General features: G+C 34.1%; 1 protein-coding gene across 3 annotated transcripts in view; it reads right to left on the bottom strand.

Moving 5' to 3' along the window:
• LOC128546048 (LIM and senescent cell antigen-like-containing domain protein 1) overlaps positions 1–14,456 on the bottom strand; it is a 92,173-nt gene that overhangs the window by 30,548 nt on the left and 47,169 nt on the right. The window lies entirely within an intron of this gene.

Here is a 14,456-nt window from a genome sequence, read left to right as displayed (position 1 = left end):
GCAAGTAATCAAGACAGGATTCTGTGGTGGACAGACAGACAAATAAACTGAGGCAAGACAGCAACAGTAAATCTCTTAAGTTCTTCAAGGTCCATATACATTACTAGATGCCCATGGGCAAAATGTCTAGCCCGCCAGCTGTCAAAAGGACTGGGAGTTGCACATGACACTCCCTGTCTCATTGAGGCAAACATTTATGCCAAATAAAAAAAAAAAGAGATTGCAAAAAGTTACAATATAAGTTATTTAAAGTAACAACAAAAGGGTCGTAAATCTTATAAAAAAAAAAATAAAAAATTCTAAGTCCACATAAAATTCCTCACCATTAGAGATAGGTCAAAATTCACTTGAAAATTGGATGTAACATGCATGTTGTACTACAGAAAAGTGGTCTTTATTTTTCCCTACGACCAGTAATAAAAAAGTTACGAATATAAGCTATTTATAGTAACAACAAAGGGAAGTAATTCTAGGATCTTGCGCATGACATTCCGTCTCATGCTGATGAACAGTTGTGCCAAGTTACTTCAAAATCCCTCTATGCATCAAAAAGAAATGCTCCAGACAAAGTTATTCTTATATCTGACTTTTGACCTCTAAGTGTGACCTTGACCTAGGGACCTGGTTCTTGCGCATGACACTCCATCCCAGGGTGGTGAACATTTGTGCTATGCGACATCAAAATCTCTCTATGCATGAAGAAGAAATGCTCCGGAAAAAAGTTGTCATTCTTGTATCCTTTGACCTCTAAGTGTGACCTTGACCTTAGACCCAGGGACCTGGTTCTTGCGCATGACACTCCGTCTCAGGATGGTGAACAATTGTGCCAAGTTACATCAAAATCCCTCCATGCATGAAGAAGAAATGCTCCGGACAAAGTCATTTTTGAATTTGACCTTTGACCTGTAATTGTGACCTTGACCTTTGAGATAGGAACCTGGGGTTTTCGCAAGACACATTGTCTCACTGAGGTTAACATTCAAGCCAAATATAAACAAGATTGCTCCATGCATGTCAAAGTTATGGTCCGTACAAACAAATCCGGACGACGCACGGACACATACACGCACATACACTGAACAGCCATTGGGACAATTATGTCTTTGCATCCGCAAGTGGGCTCGACAAAAATTGTAACAGTTTAATCTTCATTATTTTAATGACCGGTCATTATCAAAAAAAGTACTACTTTTGAAAATCTTAAAGACATAAATAATCATGACCTTTTATACAAAAAAACGTCTTTGTGGAATTTGACCTCTAGAATATGGGACACAGAATTACCAATGTAAACACTCGTATCTTCCTATTCAAGCTGCAATTGTCAAAATAGACCTTAAGCACCACAGATCTGATATTATCATACATAAAGATATTAAATTTGATATTATGTCAGATTTCAAATGTAGATTAAATTTCATTCTGAATTTTTAAACGATTCTTTAGCGAACAATTTAGATATTTATACGAGACATTAAATTAGTTGAAAAGAATGTACTGAATCAGCTGTTTAAAACAAACTTCATAGAAAAAAAATTAAAACCCATCTTTCCTAATACCGCTAAATGATTAACTACAGGGGTCATACTATAGGCCCTAAACCCTGTATTATAGGTTACAGGTATATACAGGTATATAAACGACCACAACAAATGTCAGAGGCAATTTTTAAAAAAAAATCATCTATCCATACACAGAAAGATATTCATCCTTCCTTTACACTTAATGATACTATTTATTTTTCAATTTTAACATTTTCAACTTTGATCTAGTATTTCAGTAAAGATGCCAAAAGGGGAGTTAAGTTCCTCAAAAATTCAAATTATATTGCAAATATAAACTATAAATCAATGTTTTAATAATGAATGAATGAAATGAAATGAATGCATGCTGATCTTGGTCTGCACTGGTCACAAAGGCAGAATCACTTGCCACCAGCAGGCTTAGGGTTAAATAATGGGGACAGGGGGTGTTAAATAAGGAAAAATATATTGACAGACTGCTAGCATTTTTTAATACAGCGAAAATAAATCACTCACAATTTCTGTTGATTTTACAGTATCGGTAACTCACAGGGGAGGTAACTCATAGGGCATGTTCCAATTCCAAAGTCTGGAAATTTTTAAGTATTTTTTGTTTCTACATATCTTTTTTAAAGAATTTATGACTTTTCAGTCTTAAGTTTGTAGGTCCATTAAAATATTAAACAATGTCATCACAACTGGCCTATCAATAACCAATAAATAGTTCAACTTGCCATAAATTCTTGACACGTAACTATCAAATTCAGGACATGTATAATACTTATGATTGATGCATTAGCGGTACAATTTAGTGATACAATTTCATCAACTCATTTACATACCAGTATATTTAACCAACTTTTCACACAGTTGTGCTGAAATATGATAAAGAAGACTAGGCGGATCCAGAAATGTCAAAATTATCAACCCACAACAAAACAGGCTAATAGATAGAGTTAACGTTGTGACGAACGAACCAACGAACTAAAGGACGGACAGTTGAAAACTAATATGCCTCCCTTCGGGGGGCATAATAAAAACTTCTTCATTATATAACTTCTATATACATAAGAATCACTGACATTTAATGTACAACTTCCAAACCTTGAAAATGAATCACTGACATTCAACATACAACTTCTAAACCTTGAAAATGAATACCTGACATTCAATATACAACTTCTTAATCCTGAAAATGAATCACTGACATTAAATGCACAACTTCAACAAACCTTGAAAATGAATCACTGACATTCAATATATAACTTCCAAACCTTGAAAATGAATCACCGACATTCAATATATAACTTCCAAACCTTGAAAATAAATCAATGACATTCAATGTACAACTTCTAAACCTTGAAAATGAATCACTGACATTCAATGTACAACTTCTAAACCTTGAAAATGAATCACTGACATTCAATGCACAACTTCCAAACCTTGAAAATGAATCACTGACATTCAATGTACAACTTACAAACCTTGAAAATGAATCAATGACTTTCCATGTATAATTTAATCTATAACTTCTAAACCCTGAAAATGAATACCTGACATTCAATGTACAACTTCTAAACCCTGAAAATGAATCACTGACATTCAATGTACAACTTCAACAAACCTTGAAAATGAATCACTGACATTCAATGCACAACTTCTAAACCTTGAATATGAATCACTGACATTCAATGTACAACTTCTAAACCTTGAAAATTAATCACTGACATTCAATGTACAACTTCTAAACCTTGAATATGAATCACTGACATTCAATGTACAACTTCTAAACCTTGAAAATGAATCACTGACATTCAATGTACAACTTCTAAACCTTGAAAATGAATCACTGACATTCAATGCACAACTTCCAAACTTTGAAAATGAATCACTGACATTCAATGTACAACTTCCAAACCTTGAATATGAATCACTGACATTCAATGTACAACTTCAAAACCTTGAAAATGAATCAATGATATACATACACCTTAAAAACCTTGAGAATGAATACATGAATTACTATATAATATTAAATATCCAACTTCCAAACTTCAAAAATGAATCACTGATAATATTATAAACATGGTCAATTTCAAATTTTCAAAAAAGAATCACTAATTTTAAATATCAAACTTCCAAACTTCTAAAAACAAATATACAACTTCAAAACTTCCAATTTATAACTTAAAAACTTCAAAAACAAGCCACTAAAATTAAATATAGAACTTTCAATCTTTGGAAACTCTGTATCACTGACATTCAATTCACAACTTCCAAACTTCGAATACAAATCACTTATATCAAAACTTCAAAAATGAATCACTAATATTACAAAATACAACTTCCAAACTTTAAAAAATATTATGAGAAAAGTGAACAAAATGTATATATAAAGCTCCTGCTGTAAAATTAATCCCCAGTAACTGACTGCATCTCACCTATACTGAACTAACAACGACCCTTGTAATCCACTTAATCAAATTACTAGAAAGAATGTTGACAGAGGGGGCAAAATACAGGTAAAAAATAATCTTACTAACTGTTACACTTTATTATATATAAGCCTTATCTCATTAAAAGAGCTTTCCTTAGGCTTTGTGCCATTTTTTTTTCAGCAGTAAGTGAGTTACGAAACAGGGGTGACTCTGCATATTATTACAACTAAGAGATCTTCAAGCAACAACTTCTTTACATTAAACAGCAGTGGAAGAAAATGTTATGACAATGGTATCTTTAAACTGATCGACAAATCCTAAACAAACTTGGTGTTGAAGTATACCTGTGTATAATGTGCATCTTTGATTCCGAGGTGACACCAGCGCATTCAAAAAACTGTGCATTTTACACCGGTATTTAGGGTACAGTAAGACCCAGGAGGTTAAAACTGCCTTCTTGAGTATTAAACATCCATGTATAAAACTTTTCACAGTGATTAGTTGAGGCATTCGTTGTCTATAAGACAGTATTCTAACTTTCACTGTTCATTTTTCGAAGTGAAGAGTAAAGTTTATTCCATGGTGCAAAAATGTATCAAATTTAAGGCAGATCTTGCGCTTTCAAATAGAACATGAGCGATTAGCAATAAATCCCTATTATTTATTTAAAACAATTTGGTACATTGGTGCTTCAACATGTTATGAGAAAATAGAATGATGTACCAGCTACTGAATCTACCCTGACAACAAGAGCTTGTAGAACACGAAATGCCCCCCTTGATGCATTCAGTAATTGCACAAGGAACAGAAATTATTTGGTCAATGTACACAAAAGTTCTACTGTTCTGGATTAATGTGACCTTGACCTTTGACCTGCTTACCTCAAAATCAATAGGGTAATCTGCTGGTCATGACCAACCTCCCTATATAGTTTCGTGATTCTAGGCCAAAGCATTCTCAAGTTATCCTCCGGAAACCGTTCAACTATTCCGGGTCAATGTGACCTTGACCTTTGACCTGCTGACCTCAAAATCAATAGGGTAATCTGCTGGTCAAGACCAACCTCTCTATCAACTTTCATGACCCTAGGCCAAAGCGTTCTCAAGTTATCGTCCGGAAACGGTTTAACTATTCCGGGTCAATGTGACCTTGACCTTTGGCCTACTGACCTCAAAATCAATAGGGGTCATCTGCTGGTCATGACCAACCTCTCTGTCAACTTTCATGATCCTAGGCCCAAGAATTCTTGAGTTATCATACGGAAACTGTTACAGGTCACTGTGACCTTGACCTTCGGCCTACAGACCTCAAAATCAATAGGGATCATCTGCTGATCATGATCAACCACCCTATCGAGTTTCGTGATCCCAGGCCCATGCATTCTAAAGTTATCCTCCGGAAACTTTTTAACTGTGCTGAGTCACTGTCACCTTGACCTTCAACGTACTGATCTTAAAATCAATAGGGGTCGACCTGCTGGTCATGACCAACCTCCCTATTAACTTTTATGATCCTAGGCCCAAGCATTCTTGAGTTATCATCTGGAAACTATTTAACTGTTCCGGGTCATTGTGACCTTGACCTTTAACTCACTGATCTCAAAATCAATAGTAGTCATCTGCTGGTCATGACCCGACTCCCTATCAACTTTCTTGATCCTAGGCCCAAGCTTCTTGAGTTATCATCTGGAAACGAATTGGTCTACATACAGACCGACTGCACTCACCAACTGATCGACATCTGCAAAACAATATACCCCTCCTTCTTTGAAGGGGGGTGGGGGCATAATAAGGTTTTATCTGGATTAGATTAAGCACTATTTGCAAGTTTTTTTTTTAAAAGAGCACCAGTTTGAAGACACCATCAGCAACAACAGTCCTGAACTGACAAGAAATGACATCAAGAATTATCACTAATTTTATAAAATCAAAAACACTTTGCACTAATTTTAATAATTCCAAGAACATAATAAGACAATTCCAACAAGTATACTGCTCAAAAGTTAAATTACACCATTTTAACTTCCACAAACCATAAACACAACACACACGTATCATTTACTTTTATCAAAATATTTAACGCATTCCTTTTAATAACACATTTTTTATATGAATGAACCTCGTTTCACGCTTAGTGTAAATAACATTTTTCACTACTTGTATTTTTCGGGTTACCAAAAACCACATGTGTATCACATTTAAAACTGTCACATTATATCCCGAAATTTAGCACACCTGTATAGTAAAAACAACCAAGCATAAAATTTATAAAACCCATCATGCTGTAAACTATCTTAACCTATTTCTGAATGTATAGGATGTTATGAGATTATTTTCAAATCTTTTATTGAAACTTTTAACCAACGCTATTTTTCCAAATGGACGCTATTTTTCTTAACAGGCGCTTTTTTTTAATCTTCTTAAAGACTGCTTAACTTAAGCCTTAGAAGATTAAAATCTTGCACATTTAACAGGTTGTTGATAATCATAACTGCAGGACTCTTTACAGATGAGATATTTTCATTGACTTTTAACTTCAGTATACATCAGATTAATTTTTAGAAAAGATTTGAGTACAGCATAATATTAGGTTATCATTAAAAAAACATTTGTTTGCAGTAACAAGACTTACCCGTGAAAATCGCTGTGACCCAACTTTTTTTTTCTGGCCAGTCAAATGAAAAGAATTTTTCCCTATATATGATTATATGCAAAAAAAAAATCCCTACCTACTTAAATTATCCACAGAAAAAACTTTGGGTTGCGTTACTGCAAACAAACAATTTTTTAATTACAGCCGTATGAAAGATGAACAAGTGTCTTACAGATTCTTATATTCCAAGTGAACAACCCAGAGTAAAGCAAAAATTGCCAAGGAATGTATGGGGACCAATATCGGCAAGGTTCGTAGCTCTGGTGAACCTGTTTAAGGTTCTGATTCTGGTGGCTCAGCCACCGGTCTCTCTTCAGTAACATTAGACCCACCTCTGACAAAACTCAAACCTCTGACCTCCAGATTGCAGGGCAGGCTGGCCTTATCCATCAAGCCACAGCAGCTTATCAGCAGTAGGTCAAATAATTTGTCATTTCAGCATAGAAAGTGGTCAAGTCGGCACAGGAAGTGCTCAAGTTGGCACAGAAAGTTAACAAATCGGCTCAGAAAGTGTTCAAGTCAGAGTGCAGAAATTGGACAAACTGGTGCAGAAATTATACAAGAGCTTCTTTATAATGTGAGAGTAGTTACCCACTTTTTCAGCCGTATTGACATCTTAAAGCTTAAAGCATTAAGTAATGTAATATCACTTTTTAAACAAACACGATTTTGTCAAAATAGACAAACTTGATCCTATATACCCGAAGCTTTATCCCACATACCCCAGATAAATATTTTCATCAAATATATTAGGTTTTACAACCACTTGAGATGTTCAATAAAATATGATTTTCTCTAGACAACCAATATCAAAGGTAAACATTTAGGCCAGTTAAATTTTTACTGTATAAACCCCCATACGATAACACAAACGATAACAAGTTTGATAATTATGATTTTTCTTCATTAATGCAGAAAATATGATTGTAGAACATTACAGTATGCACTTATCTTCTTAGTTCAACGATGCATGACAACTATAAGAATCAAACAATAATATAAACATGCTGTCCTTTAAATTATCCTGTGGGAGTAGTACAGCTAGCTGCTAGGCTAAATTCTTTTTGAGATAATATACACGGTGCACAATCACGTGGTTTCTGACGTCACGTCGTAGGTATCGCGCCAAGCATTTTATATAAACAAAACCTCGATTCAAGAAGAAAAACTCGTCGTAAGTATTTTATTACGGATTTTTATAAAATGTCTTTTGTATGTTGCAAGTCCTTATATCAATGCGTACCTCCGGTCACACAGCATCTGCCCGTGTCTGCTTTAGTTTGACTGGAATACGGGACAAACTGACCAAAATCTCAAAATCTCTCCTGGTATAGCTCCAAGTTGATTCCAGAACAGCATAAAAATCCACTTTCTCCTGCTGAAGTATTCAGATGGCTATTATAGTTTGGTACTTTTTGTCTCAAAACAGCCGTTGATTAATTATTTTTCACGTTAAAGGCGTTATTTTCAGGAGAAAAAAGGGATAAAAATGGTATGCTATTGCGGCAAGTTCTAAAAGATAAATGCTATAGTAACAAGCTGAAATGATAATCGGATTTTAAGTCACTTTGCCCATCAGTTGTCGTAAATAAATTAACGCATATTACTCTTTCATACTGATACAATCTGCCAGACGATTTTATTTTACGCAAAATGCAATATTGTAGGCAAAAACACGGAGCAAAATTGTATGCTATTGCGGCTAGTTAGAAAAGATAAATGATATCGCAACAAGCTTAAACCTATCAGATGAGTTTAAGCCCATTCTGTTATATAAATCAAACAAATATTGCATAGGAAATAGTGTACAAATTGTGACTGATTTTTATGACTTGTCAATAATTTATAAATACATCGTAGAAAGGTAAGTATTTTAGGTATACATGTATGGGTCCATAGAAAAGTGCCAAAAGTTAATGCAAATGCTACATTAAATGTTTGATACTTTTATTCAAAAGTATAAATTATTGAGTTAAACACTAAGGAATGTATATATTTTAATTCTGATTGGAATTTGCCGATATCATTGCAGCTTATTAAGGTAACACTGACATATTAAATGCTTCAGATTATCCTAGTGATCCATATATCCACCAACTGAAGAATCAAATAACATAAAATACATTTTAGGCAAAATTACAGACATACTTGCCAAAACACTTTAAGTTAATAAACGTTGCTACGATACAAAGACAGAAAGATAATTTCAATTTTCAAGGGTATAATTTCTAAGGTTTTCAGTTGTTTTTGGATTTTCTAGGGACAGACAAAGAACTAAAAATACATATTTTTATAGCTCTTTGGGACAGACATGCATGTGATTAAGTGAAACGCGTATGTCTGTTAAAATATGGTATATGAATGTATGCATCTATTTTAGAGATTTATTTAACATTTCTGGTGAATTAGAGGTGTCTGAATTGGCCTTTATAATTGATTTCAACACTGGTATTTGGATCCTATGCATTATTGCAACGCGTAAGATCAGCCAAAACCATTTATCTGTTGCATAGTTCCGCATTCGATACTTGGCCTGTCCAGGATTGGTGTTTCAGTTAAACGTATGACTGAACTAAGACTCAAGGTGGCGTAAGTTACCAAACTAAATAATAATGTAACAACAAATGTAAATGTTTTAAAATCTATTTTTAGGATGGCACGCCGAAGAAAATCGCATTCACTTACGCTCGGGAAAAGAACATGGAAGTACAGTCGTCAGATTAAGAAAGGATTTTCAAACAAGTTACCAGGCTTTCTTCAACCTGACCCATGTACTGTGGTATCACGTTTTCCGTCAGTCTCACCGTTTAAGATGTTTATTAATGCTCATCAAAAGGTGTATTTTCCTAGATATCCAAGAGTTAAAAGTTTCAGATCAACGTTAACACCTTGCAAACTAAATTCGCCGTTAAAAAAGAATAAAATATTAAAGCGGAAGCAGGTGAAATCACCATATTTGCCTCCTGTACCAAAGACACCGTCAAAATCTCCAAGTCTTAAGCAAACGAAACGTTCATTGAGTGCAAGTCTTACTGAGTGCAAATCGAATGATACAAATTTCAGTCAGCTGAATGACATTGATGAACTGACGTTATTAAGCTATGAAAATACCATAAAAATTAGTGATATTGAGAAATTTATTGATATATTGGGTGGACAAAGTAATTCTGAGAATCTGCAAATCGGTAATGAAACGCTAGAAAATTCTGCCGAATCAACTAGTGGAAATGAAGATATAGGAAATATACTGAACTGCGACTTACATATCAACAATACCACAAATTTTGAAACAGTCCGCACTCATTGAAAATAGCTACTGCGCCAGTGATAGGTTACATATAGAAGCTGAAAGCAAAACAGACGGTAAAGCTGAAGACACGTCATCGGCTGTTGAAGAAATGATTAAACTTGTGCCGTCAGTTCTGACAAATCTTGAGAAAGAAGGAATTAGTGGCGTGTTCTTGGAATTCTTTAGACAAGTAGAACAAAACAAATTTCCATTAAAGACACAGAATGTGTGCGTGTTAACATTGCTGCTTTTCTCAAGGGAGATAACTTAACATCAAGGCTGCCGACAGGAATTTTCTTCCAACATTCTATTTCATATATTGCCCAGTTTGAAGACATGTTGAAAATTTTAGTTATTATGCACCAGTAAACTCTGTAGGTATGTCATGTGATGTAGATTTGACATTTTTGGGGGCAGGTTATTTCACGATACTAGCATTTTACAACGAACATATTTCAGAGCTTTCAGCTTAATTTTATTATTTCTAAATACATGTAACTTCATGTAAAATCATACGTAAACAAAATAAAGTCATACTGATTGTAAAATAATTTATAAAGGATGTCGTGAAAATTCGTTCCATGAATAGTTGGTTCGCACATACCATCTCTCTATATTGTAAGTAAGAAATTATGTTTTTCTAAAACAATAGTTCATTATGTGCTAAAAAACTTTTACATTTGTAAACTTATAAGATGCGCAAGTGTTTTAATTATATACAGTTTTTCGGAAATGATGGATTTCGGAATAAATTGAACGCGTACATCAGTTTTGCAGATGACTGTGAATGAAACAGACGATTTTATAACTTTAAATTTCGAAACTCCAAAATCATTTCTTTCAGTAACTGTTCCAGTTGTATATATTGCTGCGTCCTTTTGTATTATAATTCAATCAATAAATACATATAGGTTGTATATATAGCTACTATATTTTTAGACCTATTGAAAAACCGGAACGAATTTTCTTGACACTCATTTAATATTACATTGCAAAATTAATGCCAGCATTGTATTTTATCCATTGATTGCTTTATCGTATTTTTCTTAATTTCTTAAGGACCCAATATTATACTTTAAATAACGTTCATACGTCTTAATAAACCAACAGTACGTGTTCTTTTCCGAAAATCGAAAGATTTCAGCAGTATTTATCAATTACGTAATTTCTGATTTTACGTTAAAACAAGTATGAAATAAATTTGTTTGTGGCTTAAAGAAGACAGAATAATGTATATTTCAAATTAATTCCATTATATATAGCTTACACTTATGCCTTCTTATGGCAACTTTGTAACAAAAATATCATTCCCGCGGAAATTCAGGAAATTAGTTGCGGACTAAAATGATAAGCTCATAATATAATTACAGATATGTAAAGCAAAATTGTTAATTTGATATACATGTCATGTTTTGATGTATGCATACATCGTTTTACAAGAGCTACGATACTTATGTAGAGTCAATACTCTGAACTTCACAATACTATACAATACTGGCATTAATTTAATCGGAGTAAATCACAGATAATGCAAATCACAGACAAAATAAAAATGTTCATTAAAATTACAAACATTAGAACTGATTATGTTTTACTTGTCTTTTATGACTACTGGCCTTTTTCTTGTAACATGATAAGTTATAAGATATAAGCGGCGTGATCGAAAATTTCAAAATTCTGCATTAAAAAAAGAGCTGTCAGCTTGGTCGTCAGTACTTGTCTCTGAATTAGAGCTTTGCCGGTAAACACTTTATTAACCAAAAATGTTAAAGAAGGTCACAAGTCTGTCAAATTCAAATCAGATTTATGGGATTTGTTTCTATTGAGATCAACGCAATAAATTTTAAAATTGTTTGAGCAAAGACAAACCTTGACTTGTACGCTGAAGTCAATGTAACTTTTTACCCCCGCATTTCAAAAAAAAAGAAGAAAATATCAGAAAGCGAGAACATGTCAGTATAGATTTTTCTAAGTATTCATCGACAGCGTCAGAGCGGATTACAGTACAAATGACATTTTATTTTTAAAAAATCCCCCCAAAACACTGAAACTATGGAGTCTGTTGAAATCAACATATCTAAATATGAGCCGTGCCTTGGGAAAAGCAACATAGTGGCTTTGCGACAAGCATGGATCCAGACCAGCCTGGGCATCCAAACAGGCTAGTCTGGATCTATGCTGTTCACGAAGCCACTATGTTGGTTTTCACATGGCATGGCTCATTTTATAATCTGAAAAGATTACTTACAATACATGTCAGCGCAATAACGCGATAAGTGCTTATTTGGTACCCGAGTATTATGTTCAAATATTGAGTTATTGCTCTGGCATGATTACAATGGATATTGATCTCTAGAAAATTTGTAACACGCAAATATCTGATATTTCAATTTCTCAATAACAACAAGAGCTGTCGTAGGACAGCAACGATCGACTATTCAATAGCCTTGTCAACTGAATGAAAATATAAGTCGAAAAAGGGGCATAATTTTGTAAAAATGCAAAACTGGGTTATGGAACCTACAAAGTCCGTACCAGATCATGACAGTGGACAAGTGTGTGAAGTTTCAATCTATTCCCATTAGTGGGTACTGAGATACCAGCTTATATATAAGAATTTAACCAAAAAGTTGAAAATAGCGTATAATTTTCAGAAATGCAAAGTAAAGTTATTGAACCTTTACACTTCATGTCACATCATGACAGTGAGTGGATACTGAAATACAAGCTAAAATATAAAAGCTTAACCAAAAACTACTAAATCGAAAAAGGGACATAATTTTGAGAAAAAAATCAAAGTAGAGATATTGGACCTATTAAGTGTATGTCAGATAATGACAGTAAACAACTGTGAAGTTTCAATTCATTCCCATTAAAGACTACTGAGCTACCAGCTTACATACCATACCTTAACCAAAAATTTGTAAGTCTAAAAAGGCGCATAATTTCGTAAAAAGGAAAACGGAGTTACGAATCCTTTGCAGTGTAAGTCAGTATATCACAGTTAATAAATGCTTGAAGTTTCAATCCATTCTCACCAGTGGTTACTGGGTAACCAGCTTACATACAAAACCTTAACCAAACCAGGACGCGGACGCGGATGCCGACGCATTGGCGAGTCCAATATCTCTACTATTCTGTAAATAGTCGAACTAAAAACTAGTAAAACTTTGGTTGAACAAAATGACGAATCATGGAAAACAAGCTTCAATAAGAATTATGATGATTTTCACTCTTTCCCGGGACGTTGCTTAATATGCCTATTCAGGGATGACCTGTGCTTGTACATTGCACCACACTGTGCGCAGGCCAGACGACTCCGACTATCTGCATGACTACGCATGTGCTCTGTTAGTTCATAACGCGTTGCTGCACGATGCCCGCAAATGTCACAACTGAAAACCCGTTGATTGTTCTCCCTCCTCTCGTGAGCCTTTAAGTCTGAACTTGTGGCAAATGTCTTATTGCATGTCAAACAGACGTAATTCTTTGTTAAATCATCCTCTCTGCACCTGAAAATTAATGGAAATAATTTAGTAATGCTGTCCATTTGTCATTCAGTCATTTGATAAATATAATGCACTTTTGTCGTTATTATCTGCACATCTGGGAATCATGTCTTAAATGAATACAAAAAAAAATGTTGTCATTTACTTCAGAATTGTTACTTCGGTACAACTCTGGAGATAGAAGTGTTTAGCATGTATAAGTTAACAGACAGTTTTGAGCAGTTCTGCTATTAAAACAGATGTAAACTTATATAAATAGTTACCTATGCCTATCAAGATCTCGACGAGACCTGAAACCCCTGTCACAGCAAGTAAAGGGAAAGGTTCCTGCATGGCTTTTCTCGTGCGTACGTAAATTTCGCCTCTGGCGGAAAGTCTTGCCACACTGGCTGCACACGTTTGTGCTATCTGCATCGGTGATTCTTCGTTTGTATCTGCAATTTAAAAAAAAAGATAGCGATTTAATTTATTATGACAAGAAAATTAGGCCACATTTAAAAAAGTCTTTGTTTTTGCTGTCTCCTGATCCTACTCGGTAGGAAGGCAAATTATTATATTTTTATTCCAGTGCTATTATAACTACTTATTTTATATTCTCATGAAGGTAAATAAATAAAATATGAAAAGTTATATTATGTCATTTTATATCTGATTTGTTATTACTTCTGCGAATATTTGCAAAATTTCTCAAATTTAAATGACACAATTAAGCAACACTTATGCTTATTTTTACTCTTGTACAACAATGACTCAAATTCTAAATTGTTGTTATCATTTCATATGGGAGAGATGGACCTCAGTCTGAATAGGATTTTACAGTGATGGTGTCAAACGTATCTTATTTCCTAAGGGTCTATTTTCTGGTGGGGTGTGTAATTTATTTTTGTTCATTAATAGAGGAACTTATTGTTTGGGGAGAGAGTGTTATTTGACGAAGTTACAGATTCATTGCAATGTGGTTTAAAAGTATTCACCTAAAAAAATCACACTAGTCTCCAGGCGTCGATCGAAAAATTTCCTTCACTAAATACTTTGTGCTAAGAAA

Source organism: Mercenaria mercenaria, chromosome 7 (genome assembly GCF_021730395.1).
Source record: "Mercenaria mercenaria strain notata chromosome 7, MADL_Memer_1, whole genome shotgun sequence".
Taxonomy (NCBI): Eukaryota; Metazoa; Mollusca; class Bivalvia; order Venerida; family Veneridae; genus Mercenaria; species Mercenaria mercenaria.
The sequence above is the reverse complement of the archived record's forward strand: the minus strand, read 5'-3'. Positions and strand labels throughout refer to the sequence as shown.